At 44.2% G+C, this 13,314-nt stretch overlaps 1 long non-coding RNA gene across 1 annotated transcript; it reads left to right on the forward strand.

Annotated features, from left to right (window-relative positions):
• The first annotated feature begins 27 nt into the window (after nt 1-27).
• On the forward strand, nt 28-5,313 carry LOC135304353 (uncharacterized). The gene is made up of 3 exons (XR_010365759.1): nt 28-3,088; nt 3,188-3,302; nt 4,636-5,313. It is a non-coding gene; the product is annotated as an uncharacterized LOC135304353 (long non-coding RNA).
• The last annotated feature ends 8,001 nt before the right edge of the window (nt 5,314-13,314 follow it).

Here is a 13,314-nt window from a genome sequence, read left to right on the forward strand (position 1 = left end):
AGCCGCTGCCCATCACACTCGGTCCCCAGGGCCTGCAGGAGGTTCCCCAGCCCTTGCCGGAGCCCTGCTGCCCTTGGCTCCAGCACCTCCACGTCCTTGTAAAAGTAAGAGGTCCACAACTGAACACAGCACTTGAGGTGTGGCCTCACAATAAGTAATACAAATTACACTTCTTTTTTACAAAGTTGCCGTCATATTGCATGTGTTGACTGAATTGCAATATAGTGAGAAACCCAAATGCTGATACACATTTAAATTTTCAAGCTGCTACCATTTTACGTCACAATATATGGGTGTTTTACACACTTATCCCTGCAGAAATTATTCTGCCGTCTTGTTATTTTGTTCATTATATTTTATTTATTAATTAATTATTAATAAATGTTTCTTCATTTATTTCAGAAGCCATTGCATGTCTTGAGGCAAACCTCCCTCTTTGGTGTTCTTTGGTGTTTACTTATTAGTGAATGTTTACTTATTAAATATCAATTATATCTATTTATTTACTTATATGCTAATATAAATAGAATATATATTATTTATAATATAATACAAATATTATAAATTATATTTATTAAATATCAGCTGTTGGGGAGGGAAATAAAGACATAAAACAATTGCTCTGGGTTTTGCTGGGAAAAAACTTTTCCAGTGGTTGTGCTTCCTTCTGAAGACAATTATTTTTGTTCCATTCTGGCAATATTTTTGTCCTCCTTTGGCACAAGGAGCTCTAGAGGGTAGCATTTGAAAATACAACAGTAAAGATGGTGATGGTTGTTGATTTGGCTGTGGTTTCAGTGCAGTGCCAGGTGCTACTGTATACCCTGTGGAGGTGGCAGGAAAAGCTTTCTGGGGAGAATCTTACAGATTTCATGTTCAAGTACAAGAGAGAAGTACAAGAAGTTCAAGTACAAGGCTGAGAACCAAAGGTCTGGAGCACAGGCTAGATGTGGAGGCTACAGTTTGTGTACTTTATCAGAAAGTGATGTTTAGTCCTATTTTATTCCTGATATTCCAAGCACGAGTGTATTTTCCTTTCTTTCTAAAGGAACTTAAAGTGAATATAGCCAGTAGCTTTACTCCTGACAGCACAGCACCTAAGAGCACTCTAGGGATGCTGCACCTCACAGGAATACCAAGTTCTTACACACTCATTTGCAATGAGAGGCTCAGCAAGGCAGAAGAATGAATGAGTTTTAGAAACAGCACATCCAGCTGACTTCATGTTTTGTCATTGTGATATTTTACAGCCAAAGATCCCAGGAATAATGGTCACGTGCAGCAGCATCCCAGGTTTAATGTGAACTCCTCATACCGGGTTATGATGAGCCAGTTGGTTTCATGGGAGAAAATGGCAACACAAGGAGATCCAAATTTTATGGCAAAGTGTTTTGACTATGTTGGCAAGGAGCCCACAAGCATTAACAACTGCAGGAGCTTTCAGAACTTCTCAGTGCCTTGGGTTTGGCAAGCTCATTACCCACAAACTCGATTATTTACTTTCATCCATCTCAAGAGAACAAGAAATGTAGTAATAAAGAGTCTAAAAGACTGGAATTACAAAGTGGAGGTCGTCATTTAGTTACAGACCCAGCATTAACCCAGTTACTTTGTAGACCTCAGACTTACATAGAAATCATTTATCTCTCATCAGAGACATGATCAGCTCTGTTGATTTTCTGTAGCCCAGCTGTAATGCAGTCCAGTTTACAGTGATTTCAGTGTGTGCAGCTAATTATTTTAGTTAAAATGCTGGGGAATCAAATCTAATTTTTTTCCCACAAAGCAGTGCCTGATTAAAACAAACCCCAAACATTATATAAGGTCTGTAAGAACAACCTGGGAGGTAATTATTTAAGGAAAATCATTTTAAGAACAGGTTGAATCCTCTAAAAAACATCTCTTTAGCTGCTGTATTTCTGTGAAGCGATTCAAGCACCATCCAAAGAGGAGCAGTCAGACCAACCTGGCCCTTTCTGCAGTCTTGGTTTAGGGGCAAGATGTAGCTGAAGCTAAGCAGGGTGAGCCCTCTGCAGCTGCCAAGAACAAACAGCCCAACCAAAACCCAGCTACTCGCTCAAACATCCCTCTCATTCTCTCTCTTTGGACCCTGCTTTACACCTCATGAACAAAGACAACCTGTGTACAGGATAAGATTCCAAAACAAGCTCTGCCAACTTGGCTTTAAGGACAGCCACAAAAAATTGATTGCAAGGAGAGAAATGAAAATAATAAGAAAATTGATAATGGGTGTAAAGTGTTCTGGGAAAAGAGAACATTGAATGGCTCAGCCATTCTGCAGGTACTCCCATTTATATCTTATCAGAAGGAAAAACAAGACCCCAAACAAACCAATAAAATGTCTTGTAATTGTACTAAAGGCCATTCAAAAGTAGTTAAAAATGCTAATGAGTAAAGTTGACTGTGTGTCCCATGTGGACATCCAGGTCGTGTGCCAAGGGAATTTGTCAGAAAGCTTTGAGCTCCACTCTAAAACACTGCAGGCAAACAAATATCTCCTCTGATTTCACTGTACAACAGCAGCTTGGTTTTAAACTCTGGAATAATCCTAAGCCAATAGGTATTGGATGCTTAGTTGCCTTTGCTTGATTTTGTACAAGACTGTTGATCTTATTTCCTTTCATTCTCAAAGGAGCTACAAAATGTCCAGATGTTGAATCTAAAGTGAAGCAAAACAAGTCCCCATAAATCCCCTTCAAAAGAACAAATGTTGCCAATGGTGACTGAAACCCTAATTACTACTACTGATTATTTTAGCATAAAGATGTGTATAAGGTACAGTGTTCCCAGTCCTGAAGCAGCTCTTTCATCTTCCACAATTACAAAATACAGAGGTTCCTCACTCACTCAAATTCATTTTAATTGAGCTGGAAGCACAGGAGTACAACAGCACATTTGGCTGAATGAGGCATCACATGTGAACTGTGCTGTGTGTCCATAAGGACACTGGTTTAGTGTTCTGTCACCTCAACAGCTGCATCTTCTATGTGCCACACGCTGCTCTCTGTGATTCTGGGGTAAATGCTGTTAAAGCACGAACAGATGATTTTCCCAGCCCAAGCCCAAGGTTTGTCTCTCAGTTTCTTGATGTTTCACATGTGTTGTACCCATCACTACAGTCTCATGTCACTCCATCTCACTGCTTTTTCCTGTCCTATCCATGTAGGTAGCAAAGGTTACAAGCAGGAGTTTATAGCTACAGGCTTATACTGCACAAGATGACAACGTTGGTGTATGGCCCAGGACAGTCTGTTGTCTGGAAACCCAGCTGGTGCCACAAGGTAACTTTCTGAGAGCCCCAAGCTCTCCCTGTGAGAAAGGAGAGATGACTGATCATTCATTAAATATCAGCAATCAGCACGTCACTACCTCTCACACAACACCCACACACGAGTGACTTGTTGCCAGATCTTGTCCCAGAGCTGCTGGCTTTGAGCTCAGCTGACACAAACCACCCTGCAGAGCTCTCATTACTTTACACTCCAGCAACATTGTCTGTTTGAATGGTGTGGAACAGCCGGGCTGAAAAGCTGTAAACAAAACACACACACTGCCATTGTGTTTTATTGCAACTTCCATGGTTTTCTGAACTGAAAGTGTGGACTTTCCAGCAAATTAATTAGTGCTGCTGCAAAGTCTTTGTGTACTGCTATTTGTTACCTGGCCAGCAGCACAGGGCTTCTCAGTGTTGTCCAAAGTGCTTTCCCCTTTCCAGTACTTTTGGCAATGTGTGTTGCCTTCATGCTCTTGTATCATCTTGGAGAGGATAAAATTTAGTTATCACAAGAACTACTGCCTGGCAGGAAACCAGCCTTCTGACAGGTATAGCAGAGGCTTGTAACAATTAAAGTGTCTGTGTGTGGGCTAAAACTCACCAGGATTTCACATATCCCATCAAACAGTTCTTGCCAGTTTTCAGCTCATCACTTCATGGAAATGCACTGCAGTTATCAGCAACCTATTACATTTAAGATTAAAAAACAAAAAGCAATTCTCAGTGCAAATAGACTGTGAAATGTATTTGAAAAGCAAGGTAACAATGGCAAATTATATTTTAAGAGCTTTCTTCTAACAGTAACTATCACACTAACAGTACAACATTGGGACACTGGGAATACTTAAACTTGATAGTCTAGCCTGAGGACTGCAGTAAGCTTTAATAAGACTATAAAGTCATTACCTGGAGTACCATTTACCATGGTTTCACTTGTCAGAAATCAAGAGATGGACAGTATTTTAAAGATCCATGACTCAGATTCTGCCAGTGTACACTTCCATGCTTCCATAGTCTGAACCAGGGCATTAATTCTCAGAAATATCCCAGGAGTATGAAGAAAATGTGCTAATCAGATTAAGTGCAGTGTTGGACTTCTCACTTTAAAACAGTAAGCCTTACCTTAAACACATGGAAAATCTAGCAACTGCTATAATGCTGAATTTGTGTTTCTCTCCCCTTCTTTGTGTCACTCATTTGGTGGCATTGTCCATACAACAAAATTGTGGGAATAAAGCCCCAAAAGCATTTAAACCCAGGAAAGGCACCAAACAGATCACTCAAAAGAGATTTTAAATTAAATTATGTAATAAACTCTCAGATTCCTCCTTCCAAAACAGGCATGTTGAAGAAGGTGAATGCTGGCCAACATTCTGCATGTGAGAGCAAGGACCCCAAGGACTAAAATCAACAAATGGCAAGTGGGGGAGTTTTACTGCAGGAGAGGAGAGAATTAGGGAGAATTCACCAGCAGAGTCAGGCAGGAGATTAGTTTTCATTTGGTTTAGCTTCAAGTCAAATGTGCTTCTAAATCATCACAGAGAGGGATGAATGCAGTTGTGATTGTGGGTTTGGGAGACAGAGGAAGAGGGAGAAGATTGGCAGTAAGATTGCCCTTGCTGTCTTTGCTTTCCAAAAGCAGAGATGAATACTGAGCTGTGCAGGCTCAGCCGATGTAGAGCAGCCTGGAGAAGACAAGCCTCAAACACAGGATGGGACAAAGGCCACAGAAAGCTGCTTCAGCCTGTCACCTCTGAACTGGACGCTCCTGCTTAAAATATCCCAAACAATTCTGCAGTCTCTCCCCTTCCTCCACTTACCGAGCTCCAGACTCGACCATACTACAGCTGTAATAAAACAAATTAACAAACCAACAACAAGTTTGAATCACTTTCTTGCATCCATTTTTGTTTCTCTCAAATTGCCAGTTACTTTTGCATTTTGAACACCCCATCCCCTGCCCCCCTCCCATAAAATGCAGCCTTTAGTTATAGGGTAATTTCATCCTATAGCTTCTTATAACTTGATTTTTTTTTAAGCTAGCTATTGTTTAATTACTACTTTGAAGTCAATTTAGCAGAAGAAAAATCCCTAGTTTAAGGTGGCTTTTTGCATCCCCACCAAGCTATTCAGCAGGGCATTCATCCAGGATACAAAACTAGGCTGAAGCTTTAGGAGTTGAATGGATCACTCCAGTAGAGATTTAATTTCCATGAAATTCCTCCATGAAAATCCACTCACTCCTCTTAGATCTGACAGACAGCCAAAGACCAGCCACTACCTTTGAACTGAGTAATTTTTAAATGCATCCCACCCCTCTTTGCCCCCCATGTAAATATGAATTGCTGAGGCTCAGAGCACCCTGGCAGACTTTAAACCACTCACAGAGCGCGGGCAGGAGGGGAAGGAAAGGCGAGCACATGACTCCGTGAGGACTAAACTTAGGGTGGTTCGATGAATGAGCCCCGAATTGCTCTGCTGTCCCGCTGCGGCTGGAGCCAGAGCTGTTCCCGGCCGGACCCAGAGCTGTTCCCGGCCGGACCCAGAGCTGTTCCCGGCCGGAGCCAGAGCTGTTCCCGGCTGAACCCAGAGCTGTTCCCGGCCGGACCCAGAGCTGTTCCCGGCCGGACCCAGAGCTGTTCCCGGCCGGACCCAGAGCTGTTCCCGGCTGAACCCAGAGCTGTTCCCGGCCGGACCCAGAGCTGTTCCGGGCCGGACCCAGAGCTGTTCCCGGCCGGACCCAGAGCTGTTCCCGCAGGGGCAGCGCCGCCGCCCGCTCCCCCCGCGGAAACCTGCGGGCAGCCACGGCCTGGGGCAGAGCCGGTCCCGGCAGCCCCGGTCCTCTGGCCCTGTGTGACAGCGCCCGGAGATGCAGGGGCAGTGATGCTCGTTTCATTGCCGGGGTGTCTGCGTTGCAAACAGAGCTCTCCCAGCAGGGGAGGCGAGCCCGGCCGGGGGCGGTCGGTTCCCGAGGGCAACGCGGGAGAAGCCGCCGGGGGCTCGGTGTGCGAGCCGGTCCCGTGCGAGCGCTTCCCTGCTCCCTTCGCAGCGGGAAGCATCCCCATCCCCATCCCCATCCCCATCCCCATCCCCATCCCCATCCCCATCCCCATCCCCATCCCCATCCCCATCCCCATCCATCCCCATCCCCATCCCCATCCCCATCCCCACCCCCATCCCCATCCCCATCCCCATCCCCATTCCCATCCCCATCCCCATCCCCATCCCCATTCCCATCCCCATCCCCATCCCCATCCCCATCCCCATCCCCATCCCGGCCGTGCGCGGTGCGCAGCCCCGGCCCTGCCCGACCCCCTCGGACCGGGAGGTTTCTGCACACACAGCTCCAAGCCGAGCCGCGGGTGCGGATCCCGAGCCGCGGGTGCGGATCCCGCACCTCTCCCCCCGCCTCCTTCCGCCCCCTGCAACTCCCGGACTTCCATCCACTCGTGGGTTTTAGGAAACGCTCACCCACGTGCGTCATGGCTGGGACAAAACATGGGGGTTTATCTATTTATAGAGCTTTAATATACCAGGCAGGCAAGATTTTTCTACATTTATTCACTCCGCTTTTCTCCATTTAACTCGCTCCTTATTTTCCCCAGCGGTGCTGCATTCCCACCTCTGTGCACACCCTATTCCCGAGTCCCGGCTGCTGTTTTAACTTTGCTCGGACGCACACTTGGCTCTTCAAATTTCAGTCCTTAGCTAAGCGCTGCTTTCCTTGCCTGAAGCAGCTCTGCAGTTCATCTCCTGAAGTTTGCTACTTTTTCCCTTAAGGCTTGTTTTTATCGCTCGGTTTGGAGACCTTTCCCGGATGGTGCCCGCTGGCTCTGGAAGCGGGGCGGGCAGGGGGTGTCCGCAGTGATCCCCATTTCCCCTCCTCCCATCCCTGCTCCCCTCCCCGTGTTCCACGCGCGGCTCTTGGCGAGCTCCGGCGGCTCCCGGGCATTTCCCGCAAAGCTGCGGATGCCTTTGCATTCCAGGCACAATGACCCTCTGTTCCCTGGAAGCTTTCTTCAGCTCCAACATCTAAATCACAGCCCCACAGCAGGCAGAATCCCCTGCTCTTTCCTCCTTTGAAATGTTTATCTTTGCACCTCCTAACTCAGGTTCAAATGCTCCTACAAGGAATTTGGGAACCCCTTATTTTCCTTTCTTTTCCTTTTGAAGACTTTTTCCTCTAGAATTTTTGTAACTGCCACACTGCAGAAGCTTTTTTTTTTTGTTCGTTTGTTTGTTTGCTTGTTTCTTTACACTTTTTTTTTTCTCCCTCTCAATCCGAATTTTCAAACATCAGTGATTCATATTGATTAGCTTGACTAAAAAGTCCTGAGCACTGAAATGAGGAGATTATATCTCCTCCCAGTGTTTTCTTTCCACTCCTAAAAGCTTGTTTGCTATCACAGGGGGGAAAAAAAAAAGTTTGAACAATATAATTTCACTTTGATGCGAATGCTGACCAGTTTTATTCTAGAAAGGTTTAAAACTTTTAATACTTTTCCTTAGTAGTCCTGATATAAGGAAACTCACACACCAAGGTGGTTTCAGTGTGAGAAGGGGTCTGACAATACAGCAACTAAACACACAGGAGCTCAGCTGTGTTTTAGCTGTTGGTGTGATATTAAAGCTTGATAAAGCTTTATAAAGTATGATATTAATTTGTTGGAGGAAATACTCACTTTTAAACTCACTTAATTCAATCTCATCACCACTCAAACTCCTCAGAGGTTCTTACTTTGTTTTAATAATTGCATTGGGATCTGAATATGTGAAACTCGGCTGCGGTTTGGGCACTAAGTGTTATTTAAGAACTGTGGAGGTGTCAGACCTCATTACACCGAATTACTAGAAAGCTCTGCAGGCTATGGACAGGCAGCAGAGGCTGCCTCTGGTAACCCTGACAATTGCCCTTTAATCCTGACCTACAGGATTCCTGATATTCCAGCCACAGCCCATTCTTTGTGCACAAACTGAGCAGAGACACTTTTATACAGAAACCCATTTCTGGAGGAACTTCAAGGGTATCTCCAAATTGCTGTCAGTTGAAACTAAATTAGAACATGAATCAAAACTTCCAGGAGCGAAAAATTTGGAATATGTTATTATCATGTTTACCCAGAGTTATCTGTTCAGGTATGTTTTATTGCACCATAGTTGCTGAACTGAGGAAATAAAAAAAAGTTATTGTTAAAAACAGAAAAGTAAAAAATTTTATTTGGATTTACATAAAAATCCTGTAAGAAAAACTATAATAAGTGAAATATATTGCAGAAGGATTATGGTAAATATTTGTTTGTTCTCAGAATTGGATCATTTAAAAAAATACATAGATAAGAATTATAAAGAATATAAGTGAGACACAAACAAGATTTTTGACACAGACTTTATATTTGTGGATGAGGAAAGTTTTAACTAAATAACAGCAGTAATATTTCCCTTTACCAAAAACAGATAATTGGGCAGTAGTGAGTTCAGAGATGCTGTATTGGGTGTTGAGGTTCCCCTATGTGGTATGTGTATGGGCAAATTGAAATACAAATGCTGCAGAAAGGATGTCTTCTACTTCAGTTTCCATTTGAACTTCTCACAGACATTGGAGGAGGTTCAGTGTAAAGTGGAGGCAGTCTGAAGTCCTGAATTTCTGTCTCAGTTGACTGAGGATTAATAATCACAGCATCTGTGTTCCTCCTCTGCGGGATTTTGATCCTCCCGATCCAGCAGTGATCAGACAGTGGCACAGTTGTTTCAGCCCACATTCAAACAAGCAGGTACCTCTGCCTCAGAGGTCAGCACCACGCTGGGCTCAGAGACTAAATTAATCTGGAGAGGAGTCTGAAGTCACACGGGAAGTATCTTATTGATCATAAGAGAATGGGAACTTCTCCTGAAGTCACCCTACAGCACTGAGAGTGCAGCCTCTGCAGTGAGCAGGTTTGCTTTTATGGAACAGGTTAGGAACAAACCCACGGCTAGAAGCAACACAGATGAAAGAGAAAGGAAAAGGAAGGAAGGAAGGAAGGAAGGAAGGAAGGAAGGAAGGAAGGAAGGAAGGAAGGAAGGAAGGAAGGAAGGAAGGAAGGAAGGAAGGAAGGAAGGAAGGAAGGAAGGAAGGAAGGAAGGAAGGAAGGAAGGAAGGAAGGAAGGAAGGAAGGAAGGAAGGAAGGAAGGAAGGAAGGAAGGAAGGAAGGAAGGAAGGAAGGAAGGAAGGAAGGAAGGAAGGAAGGAAGGAAGGAAGGAAGGAAGGAAGGAAAATACTATTATTTATTTGTCCTCTATACTACTAATATTTGACTCATTCCAACTGTGTTCCCAAAACTCAACTCCAAACTTTGGAAACAGGATTTCTGACCAGACTACCAATGAACAAATTAGCCATGACACATTTGCTTCATAATAAAGAGAAAGCTGAGTTCCAGTGGAGCAAATTAACAAAGTAAAACCAAACAACAAATACTCATTTAGTCAGACACTGAAAGTCTGAATTTTCAAACACCCCAAAGGACGTGGTACTGTGTGAGCAAAGAAGCATTTCTGATTTCCTCCCACCATCCTCAGCTGAACTTTTCTGCATCCTTGCTCAGATTCCAGCCTTTGCTTCATGCTGCAATCAGCCAATTCAGCTCAGTGAAGAGAAACTGGAGGAGAGCCTCCTTTGTGCCTCTGTCCTGCTTCAACACCACCCTGGGCACACAGGGACCTGCCCCAAGCACCCACCCAGCTCTGCCAAGCTGGTTTGCCACAGAAACCTCAGCAGGACAGTAACTCTGGATCTCAAAACTCTGGAAAACCATCACAAAATGAATTTTATGCATCTAAAAGGCAGTGTACAATGTGACCTACAAAAATAATTCGTGCTGGCATAATTGCCTGATAAATCAATTAACATTTAAATATTAACAGAAGGAGTTACCAAAACACTGTTCCTAAATGGATACAGGTACTCTGGGCAGCTTACTCCTCTTCTACTACACAGGTAAGTTATACAAGTTCAAAGCAACTGGCATGAGTTATACCTGCCTTTGGAGCTTCCCACATTCAAGCAGCAGCTCCCCAGCCAGGTGCTGATGAAAAACACTGGAAACACAACAATTTTGGTTCAAAATCTCTGGGACTGCAAGCTTATCCTCTCAGTCTTGCCCTAAAAATGGGCTTCCTTACAATATGCACTAGACCTCTGAGCTAAACTGATAGCTAAGGGGGGCAGGAGAGGAGGGAAAGAGAAATTCATCAAATTTCCTGCTGCAGCCGGATCTCAGAGGAAGTTGTTGCTTCCTGCAGCTTGGGTAGCCTTGGCTCCCTACAAGCCAGATGGAGATCAGTTTAAAGAAATATCTATTGAGTTAAGTCAAAAGCTGGGCAGGAACAAGCAGAGAGAAGTGCCAAACTGGGCTGGAAAGAACATCACCAGTCACAGAATGATCTGGGCTGCAAGGGACCTTAATGATCAACTTAATTCCAGCCCCCACCCCATGGAAAGGGACAGTCCTGCCCCCCCCCAAAAAAAAAAAAATCAGAAGACAGCAGATGTTATGCTCTGAGGATAGAGAACCCCATCATTACATTAGAGGAACATGGTGCATCCACAGTCAAGGACTGTATTTGTGGAGTGACAAGGACATTGTGGAAGGGAATGGAGAGATGGTGCTGCCTGCAGCTTGTTACCTCAGTCCTCTGCCAGAGATTGCTGAGCCTGTAGATCTAAGGACAGAGTGACTGGTGCTGCACTCTCTCTCTCTTTTATTATTTTTTTTTAAATGCAGGTCAGTTGGAGAAGCAGCTTTGGTTTGGAAAGTATCCCTTATCTGACCCTCTTACATCTGACTTGTGAAGAGCTGCATTGCTCTGTAGGTTCCCAGGTTTTCCTGGAGGTTCAGCACTGCAAATATAAAGATTTCTCCTCCTGTGGGCAGCTCTGTGTTCCGTAAGGGAGGTGGAAGGTTTGGAGATGTCTCTACCTGACATCTGTGATTTCTGTGGGTTGTACTGGTTATTGGATGCAGAAGTCCAAGGGAGTGTTGGAAAAAAACTGTTTCCCATCCTGCACTCCATCCTCCTGCAGAACTGCCCTGTGTGAACCCCTGGCAGGGTTAATGGAGCTGGGGGAGCCTAATGCTGCCCTTTCACAGCTGAAAGGGCACAGGAGAGCAATTACAGCTCCTCATGCTCCCTTGAAGGTATTTTGCTTTTCATCTAAACAACAAATATAAAATGTGTTCCTGAGGCTTTTAATAAAGGATGACAATTTTTGTAGTCTGTAACTTCAAACACAAAATTATAAAAATAATATTTTAAATGCAATTACATGGTTTGAAGTATATTCTGTATGTGACTTTTTTATACATGGTGCAGGTTCATCTACATAATATGTCATGGAAATGTGTGACATATATTATTATGTGCTTCAGCCTCAACATTTACTTAGCCAAGGGTGTAATTAACACCTTGATAGAATGAAGTACATCCTCTTTGTATAAGTAGTGAGTGTTTGGTCTACACTGAGCAAGAGCTCAATATATGAACATTTATTGGAACAAGACTTCCTCTCAAGTTTTATCAGCTTCTGTCCTTGTCTTAAATAGAAGCACTGAACAAAACACAAATAAACCATTGTTAGCCCCAAAATCTATATTTTTGTCTGATATTTATTTTTCTCTTAGGAAATCCTATTTTAAATTACCCTTCAGGCTGCTGGAGGTACCAGGCACAGGGAAATGGCAAGTTGAGTTTAGGAAAACTGGATCATCAAACAAGAGAGGACAGTTTGGAGCAGCCAGGAACTGCTGTTCCTTACAAGTTAAACCTTCACTCACTAAATGTCAGAGCCACCACCTGCCAAGGAAATCATCTTCTTATGGCATAGATGAGTGTGATCTATACGTGCAACCAGACAAACTACATCCAGTGTTAAATATCAGTGATTCAAGGTGCTAATCTGGAAATCCAGATTAATCTAATGTAATCCAGTCCAGTCTGGATTAGACAGAGCCAATATTTGAGCATTCCGGTGGCTGATAGATAAACTGGTTTAAGGTAATTCTGGTAAATTAGAAATAACTTCCATTTCCAAAGAAACAAGGGATCTGAGCAACACAAAAGAGAAAGTCTTCTGGATGTGGATACTTGGTCTTTTCTTCCGATTTCCAGGTGCACTCCATCTGCTCTTAGGAAAATCAGCATCGTACCTTGAGACTACCAGGATGAATTCTTGGAAAGAGGAGGAACTACAGAGGATCCAGAAAATAGCTTTAAGTAGATTCTCTTATCTTGTTTCTCAGGGAAGATTTGGTAGGGTTTGGTATACATTTCAGTGCAAAACCCATTAATTTACAAACTGCAATGTTTATGTTGGGAAATGCATCCTGCTCTTCTGTGAGCAAAACAAAACGTCCTTATCTTGATGGATTCTCTTCCGAAAAAAAAGAAAAAAGAAAAAAGTGAATGGATCACAGAAGATTCTGCCTGCCTCATGGGAATTTGGCTGAGAAGGGAAGATGAGGACATGTGGCAATCCACTGACAAGTGCCATGAAATTTTTCAGAATTAACTGTTTCAGGTTTTGCACACATATTTTTTTTTATTATTTATTAAGAAAATAAACAGAGCAACCCTTGCTCAGAGGTAACACACTTCCCATGGAACACTTTACCTTGGGAAATAACTCACATTTTCCATCTCTAAAGGATGGGATCAGCCTGCCTGCTGAAGCACAGAGGAGCCTGACACGGCGCCGCGGGCTCCAGCACTGGAGTCAGTAAATAAATCGAGTTTATCCCAGCCCCAGTGGCAGGGAATGCCTCTCCTCTCTGCCAGCCCATCTCCCTCCAGGACCATTCCCCATCCCTGCAGCCTGCTCCAGCTCTTACCCTGCCTTTTCTCCACCTCCTCCTGTGGCTCTTGCCGGGAGCTCGGGAGCTGCTCCGGGGGATGTGGAAGTGCTCGAAGGAGGGGGAGTGACCACCGGGGTTCTGCTCCTTCAGAGCCGACCTCACCCAGGGCACGACATTCGAGCCCCAAAT

This window comes from Passer domesticus, chromosome 7 (genome assembly GCF_036417665.1).
Source record: "Passer domesticus isolate bPasDom1 chromosome 7, bPasDom1.hap1, whole genome shotgun sequence".
Classification (NCBI taxonomy): Eukaryota; Metazoa; Chordata; class Aves; order Passeriformes; family Passeridae; genus Passer; species Passer domesticus.